Genomic DNA, 16,952 nt, shown 5'->3' on the forward strand with positions numbered 1-16,952 from the left:
TTCGGGAGCCAACAAGTCGAAACACGTGGCCCATACCGACTTACCCATCTCTTGCAACTCCCCAAAGAAAATCAAAGGATATAAATTGCACCGCAGTCGTACACTCTAATCCCGGTAACCCATAAAGCTACCTATATAGGAGTTACACACAATAAATGCGTCTAAAATAAGCGTTACAGCGCGAATGTTTTTGATGTTTTGATTATTCTTGACCGATGCATAGGTTACAACGACTCAAGAGGTGCGTTTTATAAGTTACTGTTGAAGGAGCTGCCTTGTAACCCATAGAAAAAATGCCCATAAGCGGTTTTTCTGGTTTTGTAACCGATAAAACGCACCTCTCAGATTACGGTAACCTATAATCGGCGCGGCGATCCCGTTGAAACGAAAAAAAAACCTTGTTTCTTTTTCGAGGCCACTGCATGCTTTTCCCGCCATGCGACGCATCCCGACAAGACGGAAGGCGGGGAAGCCGGGTCGGCTGTTTTCTCGCTGCCGCCATCTTTTACCACTTGCATTTGCATTGCGGAGCCCGCGAAGCGGGTATTCTTTTGTGCGCACCGCTGCAAAGCAAAAAGCGTGTTAGCATGTGCATCGTATATGCGGAATGAAGTAGAAGCTTATCCTGCGCGTCGTGTTATGGCACGTTTTAAATGATAATTCCAGCGACATAAGCTCGGTGCATGATTTTTAGCAAGGAAGCATAATGTAGTTGTGTTATTGTAAGGTTAAATATCGTCCAATTAGGCCCTTTAACAAGGATTGGAAATGTTGTGATAGGACTTCTTGCATGTCACGTCCATAGAATGCGGAGAGGATTGGATCTCAGTAAAGAAAGGCCCGAGGTAGCGAAAAGATGCCAGCGACACGGATGACATCAATTTCGAGACCATGTGGGCATCTGAGCTGTCAAGCGCGGGGCTATACCGAGCAGGCACGCGCGCACTCAAGAGTCCACGTGACGGCGCAAGAGAGTTCTTTCTCACTTCCCGAGACCGATAGTGTGTACGGAAACTGTGCGTAGCCTCTCCGTGGGAGCTTCGCTACTCTGTCCGCCTTTCGCTTGCGGCAGCACGGTTGGCGCTGGCCGCGTGCGCAGCTCTCAGAGAGAGGAGGAGGAGAAGGAGAATAACTGCGAAGGCGCTCGCCAAAGATGCGCCATCTCGTTTCACGAGTGGACGATGGGATAGAAGTCAAGATGGCTGCCAGCAGCAGGGACGTGTTTGGCGACTTGCGCGGGATGTGCACTGAAGATAACTGTGACTGCCCGCAGTACATGGTTTTGCCGGAATTGAAACTGAAGTGCGAGTACTGCGGACACTGCCCGGCAGCGCAGGGGAAGATAAACGAGATTGGTGAGTACCTTTACGTGGATTTTTACCTCGTGGTTACTTATGTTGCTGTAGCAAGCTTGTTTGCACGTGAACAAAGGGGGGAAATTTAGCGCTTTAGTAGAACTCTGTGTAGCGCATCTCTTGCTTTGCTTGCGTGCATTATTGTGCGCTAAGTGCGACTTCGTGAGTAAACCTTTCGGATGAAACAGGGAGCTCAGCAGCTCGACAGGGAACACATGTGCAGGATTCCTGTTGTTCTGTTTTCACACGTGGCATAGTGACTGCGCCGCCTTTGACTGCGAGTATTGTGTATGTTACGAATGGCGCAATGCTGCCAGCCCAATGTCGACTTAATTGAGCCTCACGTTTCGGAAGCAGCGTGCCTTCTTCTCCAGGTGTCTTTATGATAGGCTGCACTATGGAACACTAATTTGTGTTGGAGGAACAGTCGGTGAAGGGTGGCTGGGTGGCGTTGCACGTGAGCGAAAAATCCTTTTCCTTTGGGCACAAAGTGTCTGCCTCCCTATCAAACCAGAGGTCACCTAAGGACCAAAATCGATGTCCAACCTAACTCGACTATGTGAACACATCTGACCTCGGCCGATTTGGACCAAAGTCGACCTAATTCGACTGCGGCGGACACGGTGTCGACCTCCAAACTTGGCCCAGGCCATTCCCAACTTTGTCTCACCCACCCCTAAAATTTGTTTTCGGCCGATTTGGAACAAAACCGATGTCCTACCTAATTCGAATATGACGAACATGGTGGTGACCTCCAAATTTGGGCCAGGCCACACCGAAATGTGGCCCATCCACCCCCGAAATATGATTTCGGCCCATTTGGACCAAAATCTATGCCCAACCTAATTCAACTACGGAGAACGCGATAGTGACCTCCAAATTTGGCCCAACCACCTCCGAAATTTGACTTCAGCCGATATGGACCAGAATTGATATCCAGCCTATTTCGGCTATGGCGAACACGATGGGGACCTCCAAATTTGGCCTGCCCACCTGCGAAATTTGACCTCGGTTGATTTGAACCAAATTTATGTCCAGCCTAATTCGACTACGGCGAACACAATGGCGACCTCTAAACTTGACATGGGCCGCTCTTAAATTTAGCCACCACAACCCCGAAATTTCGCCTTGGTCGATTAGGACAAAAATTGCTGTCCAGCCCAATTCGACTACGGCGAACACGATGGAGACCTCTAAATATGGCCCGGGCCATCCCAAAAAGGAAGGGTAGGCGCTGTCGCGTCTACTCTTAAAGCGAAGCTTAAGCGTCCTCGTAATTTTTGTAATGTTCAATCTACTATGTGCCTTAAATATATTTAGTTTAACAAAGTACACTGTAGGGCGAGTATATTTAGTAGCTGTATTTATAACAGCATATCGAAATATAGGTAGGGAGCCGGCTGTATAACAGGCTAAGCTTTTTCCGCAATGAATTTCACCCTTGCAGCTGTACTGTTGGCGACGAAAAGGGCAATTTATCTTTCTAGTCCCCAGCGCAGGTTGCAGTGCCATTAGATTGCGGCTAACTCAGTCACAGCAGTTTTGAGAATCCCCGCGATAAGCATTTCTCACGTCATGTCATTTGAGAACTCGTATTTTTGCTTTCATGTGCACTTGCCTGTGAAGCCAGTGTAGTGAATTTGTTAGAACTGCGCGCCGCGTTGTTGGAAACGCATGAAGACATTTTGACTCGGTAAACTGAGCGTCGTCTTTCTCTTTTGTTTGACATCACGAGATTGTGTTGTTTGCCGATTTTTTTTATCTAGTGTACGGTCTAGCTGGCACTGCTTTAATGCAGGTTCAATAGAAGCAACCACCAACGTTGATGTGCCAGACGTCTCCACGCAAGAAACGGTGGGCGAAAATGGTCAGTGTGCCATCTATGCGCGACAAATTTTTGTTTTTTGTGAAGCTAATGTTCAAGGTAGATTAATCACGATAGTTTAGGGGAAAATATTGTGAAAAACGTGAATTCATCAGATGACCTTGTTCTCTAACCTCTCGAAAAGGACCGGCATGTGTCCGAGTACGCCCCCCCCCCCCCCCCGCCTCCGACAAAAAAATAGAATCACCCTCTGAACCACCAAAATGTGAAAATTTTGAACTGGCTTGCGCTAGACCAAAACTGCTGTCGAAGATAATTTGAATACGTTCAATTGTGCGGTGACTTCAAAATTTATCTGGGCCTGCTCCAAAAATTGCCTTTCAGGACCCCCAAGATTTCGCCCTGTCCGAATTTGACCACAATAGGTGTTTACACATTTTGAGTATGGCTAATTCAGTGCTGACTTCCAAATATAGGTGGGCCGCCTCCGAAAGTTGCCTCTCTGGGCCCTAGAAATTTGACCTGTCGAATTTCACCAATATTGGTGTCCAGCCTAATTTCAGTCTGGCCAATTAAGTGGTGGCGTTAAAATTTAGGTGGGCCGCCTCCAAAAGTTGGCCCTCTGGTCTTCAAAAATTTGCCTTCATCCGAATTTGACTGAAATTGGTGTCCTACCTAATTTGACAATGGGCAACTGAGTGGTGACTTCAAAACATAGGTGGGACACCCGCACATTTGGCAGCTTATGCATTCTCTGCGCATGGAAATTATGGAGCCTCATGTAGGAAGAGGCGAAAAGCGTCTTGCAGGAAGCAATCGCTTTGTGCAGTATAAACCACAGCAGAAGACTGCTTGCCCTTGCATAGAAAGCCATGATTATGCTGCCGTTCATGTGCCTATGCGCCAAACCCACTGGGGTCCCTATAAAACAATTTCATCCTTATATCTACTCTTTGAGTATGGGAGAGGCAGTAATTATGTTCCCGACAAGGTCTGCTGTGTTCGGTGTTGCTTGAAAGGCCGAGACTGTTTAGTACGCCTAATGTGCAGCAACGTATTTAGACCGACATCTGCTAGAAAATGCAAAGGCTTTGTCGTGTGTTGACAACACAGTGCAGTCCGTTTTTTTAATTTTGCAGATTTTGTTTTTGTAGGGACCCAACTTCAGCTATAATATCCAATTGGTGGAGAATGCTTGTATATTTATTATTTTCTGAAAGACCTGGAAATTTTGTGTTACTCCTAAGCTAAAGAGATATTACTTTTTTTTGTGATTGCATAGTATGCTGTGGCTTTTCCACGATATTGGGAATTATTTATGAAAATTAGACTGCATGCACAAATTTGGGGGTGTTGCAGCATATCAGCCGTACCAGTTTCTGGTTGTCATGAAATATTTATTTGCATAAACTTTCAGATTGGAGTGATCACGGCACGCAAGGCGATCCACATTTTTCATTTTTGGCGCCGCCTAGCACTTCACAAGGTGCGTCTCATCACCAAACAGGAATGTGGCTTTACCTCATAGCACATGAATAACAGTTTTATTTATGCATATATCGTCTGCTGGACTGAAGGCATTTCCCCTTATGATGGCATAAGGTTCAGACGAACTACACAGTGTCCTGCCCCTTGTTGTGGGCAGCGTATGAAAACAATGATTTGAGTTCTTTATCTAGAAACAACAGCTGGCGGAATGGGCAGGAACGCTTTTTTTAGAATTGCTTTTCCACCTAGGTTGAGCTACAAATTAAAGTAGCTGCAGATAAACATTTACAATCTTTAAGAGTACAGCAATTTTAAATCCTGATCGATCTGATGTGGGACTTTCTGCAGTATACCTGCTTGTGCAATAATTTTGACTTTCATGCAATCAGCACAAATTTTGCAGTATACACTTTTCCTGCACCCTTACCGTACTCTCTCTCCTAGTTTACCACTGATGGAAAATGCACACTTTATGCTGTGCCAGATCTAGCATACAAAATGCATGAAGTCAGATACAGGTATCTCACTTCAGTCATCCTCATGTCTACAGATACAGAAGAGGTGCACCATACCAACTCTGGCATGGAAGACGACAACCGCATCTGCCAGCTCTCAAAACCGCCCACAAAGCCCAAGGTCAGAAGGCACACCTGCACTGCATGCAGGTTCACCACATGATACTTTTATGCATTTTCATGGCACATAAGAGATGTACATATGAATAACGTAAAATTAGTGTGTGTAAAGTGTCACAAATGGTTTCTCCGCATGTCACATTACAAGTTGCACATTGATAATGATTTCTCAAAATCTGATGAAAGTAATGTTTGTGTGTACGTTGATATGAATGACACGCGGATTGGTGGGGCTCAGGCTGGAGGACATGCACCATGTATTACAACTGTTTGGTCTGCGAGTAGCTAAAGTGAGCAGCTGAGCCTTGAAGGTTTTGATACAGAAAGTTGTATAGAGGCTTCCAAAACGTCATCAAATTCACATTTGCTGACTAAGCTGTCATGTCTAGCACGACAACTTGAGGCACAGCACCGTTGCTCGAAAGCAGCTCTAGATGTTGTAGTAAACGGAGTGCAGGATATTCTGATGACCGCTGGTGTAACACTTGATGTTTCTGCTGTTAATAATTCTAAAGCACGCAAGGCAATGTACACTTCTCAAAGAATCTATGTTCCTCCAAAGGAAGTGATATTTCCTTCTGGAGAGAAAGGCTATTTTATTCGTTTAAGAGACCTACTTGAAAATTTGATGCACCACCCAAGCTTTTTGAGCCGCTTTCAATCCAGAGTTGGTTCTTCAGAAAGCCATCTATTGAAAGATTTCACCGATGGCACTAGATTTCAAAACCACCCAGTTGTGCGCTCTCATGAAGAAAACTTGGTTGTAATACTGCTTTATTGTGATGACATTGAATTGGCAAATGTGATTGGTATGAAACGTGGTTTAAGAGGCAAACTGACAGTATTCTATGTCTCATTTGTTAACATCACACCATCTGAGAGGTCTATATTAAGTACCATTTTTCTTCTGGCAGTAGGAAAGTGAAAAGATCTGAAGTCAGCAGAAGCAAAAGGCAGTCTACTTGATGATTTCATTTCTACAGTTAATGATTTAGAAACTGGGTGCAAACTAAAGACATTGCATGGTGAGAACACATTTTTTGGATTTGTGCTTGCTTATGTCGGCGACGCTTTGTCGTGCCATAACATCGGAGGATTCAAAGAAGCATTTAGCAGGAATGTTCGCCTTGCATGCAGATCATGCATGGTGCCAACAACAGAATTTCACCTGTTTCATTATGAGGTAGAGTGCCCACTGCGCACACAGGGCCAGTATGAAAACTGGTTGCTGCAGCTGGATACTGCTGACTCAAAAAAAAAATCGAACTGAACTTTCTGCAAAATGTGGCATCAATTCCAGGTCTGTACTCGAGAAGATCACCCACTTTTCACTCCTGACAGATCTGTTGTATGACCCCATGCATATATTGCTGGAGGGCATTGTTCCCCATGAGTTGTCACTCTTTATCAAGTTTATTGTTAGAGATGCATCATGGGTCACCTTAATCCTTGATCCAGACTGCAGTTTTCCTTATTCAGCTAGTTCTAGCATTGTACTGATGTTGCACTTTCTTTTTATGATAGATAACTTTATGCCAGACTGTGCTGAGGATGAGCTACATTGTGAGTGCTTTCTGTTGCTATGCATCATCTCCCAGTTGTTGCTTTAACCTGTAATATCTTCAGATGCACTTGGGAATGTTGAGGATTTAATTGCACGCCACAGTGAACTTTTTGTGAAACTTTATGGCTCAGATCTATTCGGCCGAAACTGCACATGCTCCTGCATATGACAACACAAATAAGGCACTTTGGTCCTTCTCATCATCACTGGACTATGCGATTCGAAAGCAAAAATAGCCTTCCAAAGTCGAAAAAATTTTGGAATTTTAGAAATATTCTACTATCAGTAGCTGACTATTTTCAGATGAAGATGTCTAGTGACTTGTGGGACGGACCACATCGCCCTAAGGTAGCAAGTGCATACTACAACAGCGGTATACAATTAGGTATGCCTTTCATTTTGACTGCTGCCTTCCTGCGCTGTGGGTTAGAATCAAGTGAAATCGGACAGGCCGCTACATCTGTGCCATTTGCTTTTGTTTCTAATGTGAAATTTTCTGTGTCCAATGTCATAGTATTTTCCAAAGATGGTGAGCAACTATTTGGTGAACTAGAAAGCTTTGTAGTTTGGAAAGACAGCCTTTTCTTGGTTGTGCATATATTGCTTAATGTCGCATACTCAAAGCGTGTGAATGCCTATGTTCTCATGAAAACTACACATTCCTTGGTCATCAATCCTGAATCCCTTTTCTATCCATGGCCACTTTTCACATATGCGAAACGTGGTAAGCTTTACGCCATTACAAGGTGCTTGCACGAGTCCCCACTTTAAGTGATTTTGCAGAAACACTGTTTTTTTTACAATTTGGAGCCTGCAGATGTAGTGTAAATTATTGCAATAAAGTGACTTTCTTCACCCCAGGAATTCTATGATTGGCTTCTTCGAAACGTGCCAGCATTTTCTGAAGGTGTGCAACCAGTCCTGTACGGAAAAATGGTTTCTGAAATCCAGCAGAAAAGGCTCTGCAAGCAGCTCCGTGCAGAAATTGCATTGTTTTTGGAGTAAGTGCAACTTTACTATGTGCAGAATGCAAGTTTATGAATGCTATTGTTTTCATCTATATGCACAGATTTTATTTGCTTATGCTATTGCATGCTTCTGATATTGTCCACATGTCTAGCATGTTTCTTTTCTTTCATCACCTGTAGTGAAAATGATCTTATAATGAGCAACAACACAGCAGAGTGCCGCTGGCTGTACAAGGCTCTTGGAGACGCACTTCTTACAAAGTACCCACTTCTCAAGTGGGATGATCCCCAACCGGGCAGCAATCTTCGTCGAACACGAAACCAGGTTTATGTGAGTCATTTATCTAGGGCGATACTAAATGACCTAAAGGTAGGCATGTTTGGTATCCTGGTAGAAAGGGAGAATAATGCTTGTAATGAAATTAGAAGGCGAGGTTTTAATAGTAACAAACGTTAAATTATTCAACCAGGCATGCTGGCCTATCTGAAGACATGGAATATTCAGCCGTCACGGTGACTTTGTGTTGCAGAGTGTGTTCATAAGCAGGCTGTCAGTTGGAAGAAAAGTTCGGAGGCACAGGGAAAAAAAAGAGATTTTCCATCGTGGCTCAATCCCCCCCCCCCCCCCCCCCAGCCATTACAAAAGAGGATGCTGCTGTGGAGTTGCAGGTTTGCAGTTACACATTTGCTAATTAAAATTTCTCAGCATTTTCACTCCAGCTGTGCATCTGAATTTGTGGTTGTTGTACATTGCTGACATTCATTTCAGGCCTTATCTTCAAGCAGCTTGAATGGTGTTATCTACGACATTGCAAGAATGAGGGTCCTACTTGAGATTACACTTGCAGACCGGCTAAAAACACACATGGACCCCTCCCACAGTACTTCTTGATGGAAGAAATTGTAAGCTCGCAACTGCTCTTGCACTGTGATATGGCACAAGAGTGTGCGATGTAATTCTGTCAGGCTTGAAGTTCCGAAAACAATGTGTAGAGTGACATCTCATGATTGCTTTGCTGAGTGTTGTAACATTATCTGCCAGGGTTGCCTAGAACATCTGGTCGGCCTAAATGATTCAGTAGCTCATAATGTTTTTCGTAGTCTGATGTGTCAAGCCATCAGCATCTCTTTTTCTAATTGCTCTACACCATATATTTGATCCTATAATAGGTTAGCCAAAGGTGTGGAAGAATCACATCTAGTGATTTCTAATATTGCAAAGTAGTCTACAAGAAATGAGTTTGTTTTTGTTAATGAGTTACATATAGTGCCGAATAATGCTCATTTTGATCATTTGGTATTTTTGCAGGTCTGCATTGAAGTGGAACTTCGCTTTCATTCCAGTATTGTGGATCTTGAAAAAAAGCTTGCAACTGCTGCAGAAGTGTTCTCAGAGAAGGAGCAAAGAGAGTCTACCCTATTGGACCTTGTGAAACACTTGCAAGGGAAGGTCACTCACAGTTTGGTAATAGAGGTATGCATATGGAGGCTGTACCGGTATTCGTATCAGTAGCCATCCACTCGATGTTTTGAGAGCCATCCAAATTTTTGTTTCCTCTAATAATGCACATCTTTCAGTAGCAGGTGGATGCATGATGGGAGCACTGCAGTACAGACTTTCCAATATTTTATTTGTTGTGTTGCGTTGCAATAGGAGTTTTGTATGCATTTATAAGGCATTCTGAGGAAGGATCTCGTGTTGACTGGGTCACTGAAGCAATTAACCTTATCATGGCTGGTTGTAGTTTTAAATGACTGCCATAAATATCATTATGGAAATACCTTTTACTGCAGCAAGATGTGCAGTATGGATAACTTGTACCTGAAGGGCTGAAAAGTGCAAAGCATGGTATCATCATAGGCAAGAGTGCAGAAAAGATGTAGCAAAAACCACTACTTGTGTTGCTTCATGGCATGGTGTGGCTAATTTCTTGTGCAGTGTTTTACGCGGTTCAAATCCTTGAATAATTATATTTTATTTAAGGATTGCAAAGCAAGCAATGATATTTGCATGGGAACCTTTTGATAACTTACTAATATTTTTCAAGTTTTCATTTTCATTAAGCAGGGTTTCGTATTTTCTTTACTGACCTCCCCCTGTAATGATGTCAACGACAGCAAGCACGAAACACTGCTACAGCCTATTTCAGAATTACATGATCGAAAAAGAATATATAGTCGCGGTCACAGGTGCGTGCTCTTTCATCTTTATTCAATCTCGCGAAAACAAATGCCTTTCAGCCATCGATACCCTCCCATTCCCTTGAGATGGCGAGGGCCTCTATCACTTTATAATAATGCACTTGAAGCTAGCGGGCTCTTTGTCATAATCCACGAAACACTGCTACAGAATATTTCAGAATTACATGATCGAAAAAAGAATATCCTGTTTTCCACTGCACCTCACGTGCTTCCATTGAAGAGGTTTTCAACATTAATTTGGTGCAGAATAGCACTGCGAACCCGAAGGTAAATCTACGACAAAATCTTCTCAAGAGTAACGGAATTGCTGCATCAGTACCAAATTTTTCTGGGCACTAATTGCGAATTATAAAAATAAAGCGATAGCGCGGGGGCTCCTAAAATACTGATTATGACGAAGAGCCCGCTAGCTTCAAGTGCATTATTATAAAGTGATAGTGGCCGTCGTCATCTCAAGGGAATGGGAGGGTATCGATGGCTGAAAGGCATTTGTTTTCGTGAGATTGAAGAAAGATGAAAGAGCGCGCACCTATGACCGCGACTATATATAGGCAGTCGACCGCTGCCATGTTTAGATATGGGAGAGGGATATGAAAGAGGGAGAGAAAAGGGTACGGTGAAGACGCGAACTTCTGAGCCTGCCCTTCTTTATCTTCCCAGTAATTGGTGAATAGGCCGATCCCGTAGGCAATGTAATGTCGGGCGAACACATGGCGCGAGGCGCTGTTACTATGCCTTACTTGGTCTAGCGCTTTCCATCCATCATGCCGGCCGGCGTACAATGCGTGTTTCCCGTGTCTATTCGCTTGCCGCCGTGATTTCCGTTGCCTCAAGGCGTGAGGGTGCGTCAACAGCCTTGCTAAAGTTTAGATAGCTGAATGAGATTTAAAGATGAATTGTGTAATTGATGGTTTCATTTGATGGGGTTTAACGTCCCAAAGCGACTAAGGCTATGAGAGACGCCGTAGTGGAGGGCTCCGGAAATTTCGACCACCTGGGGTTCTTTAACGTGCACTGACATCGCACAGTACACGGCCCTCTAGAATTTCTCCTCCAAAGAAATTCAACCGCCGCGGCCGGGATCGAACCCGCGTCTTTCGGGTCAGCAGCCGAGTGCCATAACCACTGAGCCACCGCGGCGGCCGAATTGTGTAATTGAGGTGCACCTTGTGCTTCCAATCTCCTTTAAAAATCTGCATAACAGGAGAGATAAAGCAGTGAAACGAGTGTACGATAAATCTTCCTCGCCTGTATGTCGCAACCATGACTCTTAGAGCACTATTAAACTGCTTCGTATGGGAGCAGGTAACTCACTTCTGTGTTAAGTACCTCTTCCTTTTTTTTTTGTAGGCGGCACTGCCGGCAGGCGAAGTACATGTGATGGCGCCTCACATCTACACTTCCACGGACGGAACGTTTGTTTTTGCTGGCAGCCTAAACGAAGTCATCAGAGTGTCCTCAGGTGGCCTGCAGCGTGCAATAATTATTTGTCTTCTCATCTATTATGTCAAGAACTTGGAGTATCCCTCTGCTTTTTCACAAATTCTTTTTCTGGTGCAAAAAATAGTGCTGCCAGGGGAAATTATTCCTAGGGGCCTTGTTTCAGGGCGCCTGAGGAAGTTCCTGACTGTTTTGAATAAGATATTGTAAAGCTGTGGAGCTTGCCGCGAAGGTTTGTTAGTAATCTTTACACAGCCAAAGTCTGGCCCGTTCTCACTATGTATATTATTTTCAAGCAGTGAGGTTCAATAAAACAAATTGTGCCTCATACCATTTGTTCCTTTTTACACGTGCACAACAGCGGCTTAACATTGAAGCGCGCATTTTACTACTGCGCAGTACAGTTATCTTAAACTTGGACGGGTCGAAGACTTATTTGTTTACACATTAACCCGCCATAGTGGTTCGAACCTCCATGGGACCTCGGCTACTGAGCCATATGTCTTATGTTCGAACCGAGCCGAGTTTCGGAGGTGAAACGCAAGGGCGTCAGTATGCATGAATGCATAAATTGAAAGAAGAAAATGAGAGTTAACATGTAACCTGTGAAGTACTAAGATAGGATTAAGGTTGCGACGTAACTTGCAAAATATGCACAGCGGACGGTAAGATTGAGGGTTACCGCTTAACCTTTAAATTTCTCAAAAATGAGAGCAACGCTGAGGGTTACAGCGTAACCTGCATCCAGTTCATGGCAGACACCAAATTCACAGGTACAGTGTAACTGCTAAAACTTATGCGGTACGCTGTAACTCTGAAAATTATCGGTGCACAAATTTGTGAAAGTGTGCACCTATATTAAGGGTTACCGGGATTAGAGTGTAAGGCCCACATTATAGGTTACGTGCCACTTTCAGACATTAAAGACCGCTGAAAATTTAGAAAATAAGCACGTCCTCGTGAAGAAATTACCCACCTCACACTAAGTAAGCATACCCAGCAAATCAGGACAAAAGCTTTTTTGAACTGTAAACCGTTTTCAACGATATTGTTTCGTATAATATAAGATTTCATTGTAACAATCACTTCGTCTGCTGATCACCCTACTGCAAACGTGTATATATTTTTTATTCCTTCTCTTGCTATCGTCAAAAGTGTTCCCTATTGCTTTTCTATGGCAGTCTTAACTGATCGATCAATCGATAGAGACAGTTTAAAAGGAAGATTTTGCTACATATCAGAATATTGGACCATTACGTTGAATATTTCCATAAAAGTGTCGTTCAATTTCCTAATCAAAATTTTTGCACGAGAAAGCTCATATGAGTAGGAAACACTAAGAATTGGCAACGTTCAGTACAGATAAAATATAGATTGTTTGAGTAGGACACCTCTTCCTAAGGAAGTAGGTGCGTCTAGAACGTGATAATTTCAATTTTTTATGGGGTATTTTGGATAGCAGAAATACCTGCGAGGGCGAAATTCAAAAAACGGGCGGTGCCCTCTAGACACATGGTTCCCTAAAACCTGACTGACTTGGCTCTACTAAACGACTTGATTGTAATAGTGTCAGTCTCGTCATAATATTCAGGTAGGTTTCAGCTTTTGGGATCACTAGTAAATTCAAACTTATTTTTGATTTATATTTTGCGAATTGTGTACCCCCAATGCAAATAGCGTGGCACGCTGCATTTAAATCAATGATAGACAAAAGTGGTTCTTTCCTACATTTGTTGTCGGCCCCAGTAGATGGAGCTCTGGCGACCATATTGCTCTGGTTCAGAAGTTTCAGTGAGTTAACAAGAATTTTTAATGAAAAGATAGAATAGATCTACCGGGCTCTCTCACCACTGGGCGTGGGATCGAAAAGTAATTAAAGCCTGATGATGGCATAGTGTTGTGTTCTTCGTGTTTTGTATGTAGTAAATTTAATTGAAAGCATTAATATCTCGCAGTAATATAAGATTACGCGACAGAGTAACAATTCCCTCAAAGTAGTGATGGTAATTAATTGTGTTGTTGTTGGTGTGATCTGTTCAAATGATATTGTAGTGAAACGGGAACAATGCTACAGTCAGACTGAGAGTGACTTTCGAAGTCTGTCTTTTTCGAGTCTTTCGTCTTAAACCATCTTCCAAGCACATGATTCCAAACACGCTAATATAATAGTTCGAAAAATGTTTTTAATGCCATTTGAATTGACATCTTTGCTTTAATTTTCAGAAAAAGCGCCTTGTATTTGAAAGAATGCGAAAACTTCAGGTGTCAAAGATTAAATTTTAACTGCAGGATTCATCTTAACGATGCTCCAGCGATAACAAAAACGTATGAAACCTGAAAGAGGAATCTAAGAAGCTATTTATAATACGCATATTGCTTTTATATGGGCAAATTCCTAATTGAAGAGGGGAGGAGAGGGCACACTTGATTAACCAATCACTCTATACCGAAGGCTCCTCCCAATTTTCTTAATGTCCGTGTGCCGAAGTGGCGCCGAAAACGAAGCCAACGATTACTAGCTGTTCGTGCACGGGACAATCGTTTATTCAGAATGAAATTTGTTCCGCAAACCTTTATGATACGCATAGCTACCTAGATAACAATAAAAGAGGCCTGGCTGATTAACTACGAGGCGTATTGGCGAGGTAATTTCGAAATCGGAGAAGGAAATCGCAGTGCCGAAAACTAGTGGAGATGGGAGGTTAAGGCGACGATGTTTATCATCGTGCCTTCTAAGGTTCCTTTGACTAGACAGTATTGAAGAGCTGTCATTATGTTTATAGCGTCTTTTTAATGAACTTCCTTGAAATGGGCCTTTCTCATAGCGCTAACTTTACGGAGAGAATCAGCGAAAAAGCGAAGCGTGAACTCCTTACCTTCCTCCTGCGGAACGTGACGGATGTTGGCAGACATCAGGATCGATCGCTGTAAGGAATTTTACAGGTAAATTTACATTTGATATCAAGGCCGTAACCTCTCCGGCTTGAAAAGGTGTTAGTGATTCGTGTAAAACATTTGAAAATGCTCTCTGTATTGAAAGCTTTTTATTTATTTAGGAGGTTTAGAAGAGGAATCTTCACCCAGGTCGTTTTGTTCCCACGTGTCCTGTACTGTCTTATTCGCGCAGTCCTGCTTGCTAAGGCAACTGACAAACAAGCCGGTAAGATCGTTCTTCTTTTGGGAAAATTGTCGATGTTTCCCGAGTGACGCCTTCAGTTTGCACACTTCGTGGTCTCGGACCTATCCAGTCAATGCACCGTACTTGTCATGATTGAAGGACATGAATTGGCGTCGGATAATGTACTACCTCGGCACAGACACAGTCTTGCGGCTGATTGAACGTATCACCATTTCTCGCGGCTCAGAGAAGAAATACGACTGTTCCCACTGAGGTCTAAAACGCCGCTTCTCCTCTTCAACTTTTCATTTCGCTGAAGTCTTCGACAGCGTCATTCCAACACGGAACATTCACTGCAAAAAGCGTGTGCTCTTTCTGTCATGAAGGCTGTAGAAAATGTTCAAATAGATGCGGCACAAGTGGAATGCAAAATAAAGGAGGCTATCGCTGAATGGCTTTCGGTACAGTGACACGATTAAAATATGTACTCAAATTTTGCCATAAGGGGTGAGAAAAATAGGAAAGACCTTTCAGCCAGAAAAAAGAGGTTTATAAAGACGGTATGTGGATTTCAACGTTTCCAGGCAACAACAGGTGTATTAGGCATGCAAAAAGTACTTGAGGCTTGGAGGGCCACTCCTCGACGCGAGCTGTAAGCCTTTGCAAGAGAACTTGCAAGGCGCTGCTATTATCGGTACTCGCTGAATCCGTTGAATTCACTGAGTTATGGGAGAGTTTGCAGATACGTTGTTGCATTTGTCCTGGGATATGCACCGTCCGCACCTTTTATTAGCCCCTCATTACTTTCGCCTCGTACAAGAGAAACATAGGTGATTCGCAGTCAAGATTATTCTGAACTGAAAGGCACCAAGTTACTGCTTTTAAAATTCCACCCCAGAGATTTCCACTCTGGTGTGCAAATTGTTTTCTTGAACAAACCATACTGGTGTGCCAACTTGATTAAGAATTGTAAAGGACTTTGCTTTTATTTTTTTGCAAAACTTCTGAAAATATACGTGCTACTAAGTTACGACGAAATTATTTTTTACTTTTATCACCTCGCTAATATAGGAGCACCACTTTTGCAATCTGCATGTTCTGAGCAACAACTGCGCTGCGGAAGTCGTTTTAATAGTTTCGTGAGGCAAAATCAGGTGAAGCACATGTTTAACACTGGCAATTTTCGTGTCATCGACATCTTGTAATTAAGAATTTCTTATTGCCTTCAATGCAGATTTGATATGTTTCGAAGTTTTGATAATTACCATACCGTTTTAATTGCCCTGGATGCGGGAAGTGGAAGGGAAGTTATGGCTGGAAGACTCTTTATGGTGTCAACACCTATAAAATGCTCAGTAAGCATACCAGAAACTCTTGGCCAGCCACAATGGTATTATCCACATTCAGACTTCGCAGTACAGATACACTTTTACCACGCAGAAGGGTGTTTAAACTGGTAAACATATAATGTGTTTATTTGTGTCACTCAAAGGCACCATCAAATTCTGATGCTTAGCATTCTTAAGCTTAGAATTATGCGATTTCCTGAACGAATTATACGCTTGAAATCTTGAATATCCTTTGAACTTGCGCAGTTCCCGTGTATGCTATATTTCATTTCTGTTTTGAGTGATTTGTTGGTTTGTAATTCATGGCTTCCCTGTGTTTTTGTTACAAATGAGCGACATATATGGAATAGGTTTTTGTACACTACTATTGTTTGACAAGAAGGCGCCATACATGGAATCGACATCAGCGAGTGGAGCCTTTAGGAAGCAATTGGCCATTAGAGACGTTCTCGTTAGCCAACAATTCGAAACACGTGGCCCATACTAACCTTTCTCTTGTAACTCGCCAAAGAAAATCAAAAGATCTAACTTGCTCCGTAGTCGTACACTAAGGCCCGCCTTATAGGTTATGTCACATTTTCAACATTAAAGACTGCTAAAATTTTTGAAAATAAGCACCTACTGGTCAAGAAATTACGTACCGCACGTAGGTAAGCATGCCCAATATTTCTGGACAAAAGCATTATTGAGCGCGAAGCCGTTTATAAACGCATTTTTTCGTATAATATAAGATTATATTATAATAATCATTTCGTGTGCAGATCACCCTACGACAGACTTGTATTTTTTTATTCCTTTTTTTGCTATCGTCAAAAGCGTTCCTCATTGCTTTTCTAAGGCAGTCTAAATTTTTAATGAATCGATGGAGACACTATAACAGAAAGATTTTCCTACATATCAGAGTAATGCACCATTACGTTCAATATTTCCTTACAAGTGGATTTCAATATTCTAATTTTCAAAATTTGTGCCCAAGAGAGCTGGACGTGGACAGAAAACACTGAGAAA

The 16,952-nt window shown here is 42.8% G+C and overlaps 1 pseudogene; it reads left to right on the forward strand.

Annotated features, from left to right (window-relative positions):
- The first annotated feature begins 1,198 nt into the window (after positions 1-1,198).
- Positions 1,199-7,638, forward strand: LOC144134149 (uncharacterized; annotated as a pseudogene).
- Positions 7,639-16,952: the final 9,314 nt, after the last annotated feature.

Source organism: Amblyomma americanum, chromosome 5 (assembly GCF_052857255.1).
Source record: "Amblyomma americanum isolate KBUSLIRL-KWMA chromosome 5, ASM5285725v1, whole genome shotgun sequence".
Lineage (NCBI taxonomy): Eukaryota > Metazoa > Arthropoda > Arachnida > Ixodida > Ixodidae > Amblyomma > Amblyomma americanum.